This window comes from Gekko japonicus, unplaced genomic scaffold (genome assembly GCF_001447785.1).
Source record: "Gekko japonicus isolate JY-2015 unplaced genomic scaffold, Gekko_japonicus_V1.1 scaffold880, whole genome shotgun sequence".
NCBI lineage: Eukaryota > Metazoa > Chordata > Lepidosauria > Squamata > Gekkonidae > Gekko > Gekko japonicus.
The window spans coordinates 168,112-175,032 of record NW_015170917.1 but is presented as its reverse complement, the minus strand read 5'-3'; positions in this window follow the sequence as shown (position 1 = coordinate 175,032).

Here is a 6,921-nt window from a genome sequence, read left to right as displayed (position 1 = left end):
AAAATTTAGAAGCTGACAGCAGCGGGGAAGGAGGGCGGGTGGTGTGAATGCACAGACGACCACTCGAAGATCATCAGTTACAGGTAAGCAACCTGTTTATCTTCGACGTGGTCTCTGTACTTCACACTCATGGGAGATTAGCAAGCAGGGGCCTACCTGGAGGAGGATGCTGGCAGGTCCTTACTGCGTAGCTGAATGAGACGTCCCGTGTTGGTATTGGTGTTCTTACGGACGTCTAGGGCGTAATGCCTGATGAAGGTGTTAGGCGTGGCCCATGTAGCAGCTTTGCAAATGTCCGTCAGGGGAATTCACTAGAGGAAGGCAGTGGAAGTCACCACAGCTCTGGTAGAATGAGCCCTGATAGGGTCAGGCAATGGCTGTTTGGCGATTAGGTAGCAGAGATGGATGAGCCCTGCAATCCACTTTGACAGGTGCTGGGCCGTGATTCGCGTACCCAGCTGTGCCGGAGCGTACGAGACGAATAGTTGTGAGTCTTGTCTAGTCGGGTGTGTTCTACTGAAATAGAACAGGAGAGCCCGCTTCATGTCCAAGGTGTGTAATAATCTGTCCTCTGCTGATGTTGGATTTGGAAAAAGGTCAGGGAGGAAGACCTCTGCCTTTGGGAGGAAAGAGATGTCCAGAACGAGGCGGACTCCGTCTGGGAGAAAGGACAGGAAAGGTGTATCGTGCCGGAAAGCCGATATTTCTCCCACTCGCCTAGCCGAGGCAGTGGCAATTAAAAAGGCAGTTTTCCATGCGAGGAGTTTGAGGTCGCATGTTGCAAGCGGCTTGAAGGGCTTCCTCGTGAGCTGGCATAGAACTAGAGGAAGGTCCCAGGGAGCGACTGGAGTTTTTACAGGAGGGTAGAGGTGTAACAAACCTTTTAAAAACCATTTGGAATTTGGATGAGAAAACAAAGTGCATCCGTCAACTGGAACATGGTAGGCCGAGAGAGCGGCCAAATAAACTCTTAACGACGAATGGAAAAGTCCCGAGTCAGCTAAGGAAAGGAGGAATCAGAAAACTCTTTCGAGACCCACTGAGGTGGCTCGAGGGGCATCATCACTTAGGGAAGAACAGAATCTTCTCCATTTATAATCATAGGACTTGCGCGTAGTAGTCTTCCTGGAATTCAAAAGGACACTCACTACACGGGAGGAGAAGCCGGTGATGTTATCTGCCATGCCGTCAGTTTCAACTGTGGTATGTCATGAAGTAGGATGGGGGAGTCTGAGAGAAGGAGGAGGTCCTGAGCCGGAGGGAACTGATGGTATATCCCCCGTGATAATTCGAGGACCGTTGAAAACCAAGGTTGTCTCAGCCACCATGGTGTTATTAAGACATAGTCCGCGTTGTCTTTGAGAATTTTGCGGACCACTCTCAGAAGCAGAGGTAAGGGGGGGAACAGGTAGAGAAGTCCCGATGACCAAGGGTAAAGGAGACCATCTCCCAGAGATTGGGGTCCTTGCCTCCTCGACTGCAGAACAGAGGACACTTTTTGTTGTTTCTGCTTGCAAAGACATCGACTTGGGGACCTCCCCACTTGCGGAAGAGTGGGAGGAGGTATGTTTGGTTCATTCCCCACTCGTGAAGGCTGAGTCCCACTCGACTTAGATGGTCTGCCTGCACGTTCATGTGTCCTGGAATGCGAGTGGCCATGAGGAATATGTTGTTTGCGATGCAAAGCTCCCACAACTGGATTGCAAGGTTGCATAGGCGTAGGGAAACAGTGCCTCCCTGTCTGTTGACGTAGGATAGCGCTGTGGTGTTGTCCGTGAGGACCGTGACACATTTTCCTTTGATTAAAGGGAGAAAACTGGTGACAGCGTGTTGTATGGCCAGCATTTCTAGGAAGTTTATGTGTTGCTTCCTCATCTGCGTGTTCCACTTGTCTCCAACAGAAAGGCCCATGGAGTGTGCACCCCATCCTGTCAGGGAAGCAGCCATCGTAATGGTGACTTTGGGTGACGGAGGGTGGAATGGCACTCTCTGAAGGATATTTGAAGGGACGGTCCACCAAAGTAAAGAGTCCTGTATGCTGGGAAGAGGGGATAGGACGACAGTGTGTGCGTTTTTTGACTGGTCGTAGTTGTGGATGAACCAGAGTTCTAACGGACGCATTTTGAGCCTGGCGAAGACGAGAACTGACGTAGTTGCAGCCATCAGGCCTAATAGCCTCTGGATTTGGAAGGCAGTGATGGAGGGTTGGGTACGGACGACTGTGGCTAGGGAAATTATATCTGCTGCCCTGTCTTGGGGCAGGTAAGCCATGCATGTCTGTGAATCCAGTATTGTGCTGATGTACTGTATTCGCTGGGCAGGAGACAAGTGAGACTTTTGGTGATTGACTCGTAGGCCCAGTTTGTCCAGTAGTGCGAGAGTCTGTGATGTTTGAGACCAGGGCGTTTTTCGAAGGCGTCACCAGAAGCCAATCGTCTATGTATGGGTAGACAGACACGCCCCTGAAATGTAGGAAAGCTGCAACTACAATCATGGTCTTCGTGAAGACTCTTGGGGCACTGGAAAGGCCAAATGGAAGGGCCGTATATTGATAGTGGTGTTGACCAATCGCAAAGCGGAGGTATTGACGGTGGAAAGGGTGGATTGTAAGGTGGAAATATGCATCTTGGAGGTCGAGGGTGGCCATCCAGGCGTGTCTGTGAAGCAGTGGCATGATCTGTTGTAGGGATATCATGCGGAAGCGGTGGTAGGTCACAAAACGGTTCAGTTCCCTTAGGTCTAATATGGGTCGAACTCCTCCGTCTCTCTTCGGGACTGTGAAGTATCGGGAATAAAATCCCGTCTTTTGGAGGTGTGGTGGCACCTGTCCGATGGCTCCCTTCTGCAGAAGGACAGACACCTCCTCAAGGAGAGGTGGGGAAGGGGGCGTGGAGACGACGACAGGAGTATTGGGGCTCTGGAGGAACTGAATTTTATAACCTTGAGTCAAGATGGCGAGCACCCACTTGTCCGAGGTGATGCAACGCCAAGTGTGAAGAAAGGGAAACAGACAGGTAGGAGCTGACTCGGTGACGGTGAAGAAAAAAACCCTGCTTGGAGGGTTTGGACTGTTTGGCGCGGGAGGTTTGTTGTCCGGAACCGAATTTTGGTTTCTGAAAGGCGGATCGTTGGCCTCCCGAAGACGTTCGCAGTCTCCATCGTGTGTCTGGAGGCTGATGAGTTGGGGTATGCCTCTGCCAGGACCTTGACCAGGTGCGGGAACGGTATTGTTGTTGTTTTGCAGAGGATGAGACTCCCAGAGCTTGAGAAGCTTTAATGCTTTTATTGAACTCTTGTAGAGTTAGTGGTAGCACTGAAAAGCCCCAGGCCATCGAAGGGGAGGTCTTCCACATAAGACCTACCCTGTTTCCCCGAAAATAAGACCTACTTAAAAAATAAGCCCTTGCAGGATTTCTATGCATTTGTGGTATAAGCCCTAGTGTGTCTTCTTGAGAAAAAAATAAATATAAGACAGTGTCTTATTTTTGGGAAAACACGGTAGTATCTAATGGGAGGTTAGTGTTACGAAGCCAGGAATGTCTTCTGAGAGCTATTGCAGAAGCCATCGTTCGTGAAGACGCTTTGAGGACATGTTAGTGTTGAGCTGTTGCTTTGCCAACACCATGCCTTCTTTTTGGATGACTCTGGCCGCCTGAAGTTTGTCGTCTGGGAGGTGGGTTAGAAGTTCTGAAAACCGCTCCCAGAGAGTGTATTGATACCGGTTCATACAGGCCAGGTAGTTGGTGCCTTGACTCCCAACGCTCCTGTGGAGTAGAAGCGCCTGCCAAAAGCATCTAACTTCTTACCTTCCTTGTCAGAAGGTGCTGAATGCGTTCTCTTGGATTTGGAGAAAGATGTTATGACCATAGAGTTTGGCTGAGGGTGCGAGAAGAGAAATTCGGCTTCTGACTCTTGGACTCTGTACATGTGGTCCAATCGTCTTGTGGACACAGGAGCAGAAGAAGGTTTTAGCCATGGTGATTTTGCTGCCTGCAGAAGGACCGAGGACATGGGCAATGCCAAGGTGGATGAAGTATCAAGCTGAACTATATCGTAAACAGTATCTGTTGCCTGCGGATGTTGCTGGACGACAGAGAGGCCTAAAGAATGGGCCATTCTTTTGACCAGATCAGTGTAAGAGGTAAGGTTGTCAGATGGAGATACAGGTAAGTCCTCCGCGACATCCTGGTTGGGAGATGTATGGTCAGGAGAGGTATGAGCCTCAGAAGCCTCCATATCTGAGTCTTCTTCCATGAAGTCAGAGGAATCTTGTTGTGGAGTGTGGACCAAAGTGTCCTGTTGAGAAGATACTGGTTTCGTTTGGACGACAGGAACGACAGGGTTTGGAGTGACCGGTGGATTGACAGGACGACTTGGTTCCAGAGTATGGTGGGACGGATCGACTACAGGAGGACGCGACAGAGATGCTGAAGGTCTCGACTTGTGGGGGGATCTTGACCTATGAATGGAGTGGGTCGAATAGCGATCCCAATCAGAGTAGCCCGCTGGAGTTAACCACGGCATGGATGGTGGATAAGCCCCATAGAGGTATCTCAACTGTCTTTGATCCCACGACATTGGTGGGGGGAGGGTAGGAAGACTCTGGGTGAGCTACTTCTGAACCGTGGACGTTTGGGAGGCAAAGAACTAGCTTGTCTGCGGGCATTGTCCCTGTAATGTCAGTCGTCAATATCGACAGATTGTGCAGACGAAGAGGGTGACGCTGCGTGTCACATGAGGTATATCGGTGCCGATGTGGATCGATGTTGGGAGCTTCCGATACCATCGATGTCGATGATGGAGAAGGAGACGGAGAATGCTGTGCATCCATCTGATGACTTAGGATCTCTACTGTTTTGATGTGGGAGTAAGGAGGCTCAATTTGGTGGAATGGGGAGTCCAATACATGGATGGTTGGTATTGGTGGAGGGACTTTGGCCTCCGATATCGATACTGCCAGTGGAATGGGAGGCACTATAGGGGCATCACCCAGTGTAGGCACCGCTTCCTTCCCCTTCTTCGCCGCCTTAAGGGAGTTGGAGGTGCCCTTCTTTGAGGACTTAAGCTCTGTACTTGCCTTGGCCTTCTTTTTGACTGGCGTGAGGCGGACGATCTTGCCTTCGATGTCGGGAGCTTCAGTGTCGGGCGGTTGACATTGGAGGCAGGTCTCGATGCCGGAGCTGTCCATGTAGACGGTCTCTCCTCCATAACTGAGGCAGGAGCAAGGGTCGATTCAAGCAGTGCCACTTTAAGGCGCGCAACGCGTTTTTTTCTCATTTGGTTAGAGAAGCGAGCGCAGTGATGACAGGACTCTGGTTTGTGAGACTCTCCAAGGCAAAAAATGCAGAGGGTATGACGGTTGGGAGGAGCAAGTTTGCTACCACAACGCTTGCATCTATTGAAAAATCCCCACTTCTTCTCCATAAAGGAGTGAAGTGGAGGGACAGTTGAGGGGGGGGGGTAGCCCAAAGGACTGAGGTAAATTCCCCTCAGAAGAAAATAAAGTTTTAAAAAAGTTTTTGAAGAACAAACTACTAAAAGAAAAGAAAAATAAAGTATGGAAATACTTCCTAAGAGCTGTGAGGCAAAAGCGAACAGCGAATCGATCAAACAGACGAAGAAAGAGGTCTTTCCAACGTGGCGGTAAGAAAGGAACTGGTGGGATGTCCGCGCCCACCCCTCTGGGCATGCGTGGTGGGGTTCCTGCACATGCCCGAGGGACTGGGCGCGAAAATCCATTAAAAGAGCTTGCTACAGCACTGATCGATCCAGCGCCTACGCACTAAATCCCATTGGTGGGAAGCACAGAGACCACCTTGAAGATTATCAGTTGTTTTATATTCAATCCCTTTCTTAATAATCCCTAACATGGAGTTGCCTTTTCCACCACTGCAGCACACTGGGTCCACACTTCCATTGAACTATCCACTATGACCCTGAGATCTTTATTCCCTCTCAGTCTCAGCAAGTTCAGACCCCATTAGCCTATACTTGAAGATGGGATGTTTTTGTTCCATTGTGCATCACTTTACATTTACCAGCACTGAACCTCATTTGCCACATTGTGGCGAAGAGTCGGACTCAACTGTGGACTGAAGAACAACAACGCCCACTCACCCAGTTTGTGGAGGTCCTCTTGGAGGAGCTCTTCAGTCAGGCTCGGTTTTCACCATCCTGAATAATTTAGTGTGCTCTGTAAACTTGGCCACTACACTGCTCACCCCTAGAGGTGCACCTGCTCCTAATGTAACCAACCAGCTCTGGAGAGAACGGTTTGTCCTTCTGTCTGCATTTTTAGCAAATTTAGGAGGCTACTGACATCACAGACAACAAGACACACACCCCTGTCCCGCCCGTTCTGGCAGTCTGCACTGCAGCAGCCGCTGAGGGTTCCTGTGTTGAGTCACCTCTCGGGTCGATCGAGCGAAGCGCTGCAGTGGGAGGATTTTGTTTGCTCACAGACACTCGGGCTGAGCCATCCTGCCTGCCCACACTGATCGGGAAATGTTGTCCCAAGGGACGCGAAGCTCGGTGTGCCAGGTGTCACTGGGGGGGGGGGGGGGGGGGGGGCAAGATCGTCTCCCTTCCGGGTAGGTGGTCTCCCTGCTGCGAGCGAAGGAGGGAGCCGTTCAACGGCCGCAGCCAACCTTCCTCCTTGGAAGGCAGATAACCGTTGCCTCACTGGGAACGCGCCCGCCCCTGCCCAGCGACCACCCAGCCAGCCACGCGCCTCGACTCTCGGCCGCACGACGAAACTGCCTTCCCGCGCGCCACTTAGTTCCCTCTGCCGCTGGTACGCGGGACTTCTCCTCTCCCCCTCAGGGCCCCCGCCGACTTCTCCTGTCCCGAGCGCGAGGGTGGCGCTTCGCCGCCTCCCGGCCACTGAGGAGCCTCCATAAGGGGGGGAGGGGGTGCGGGGGG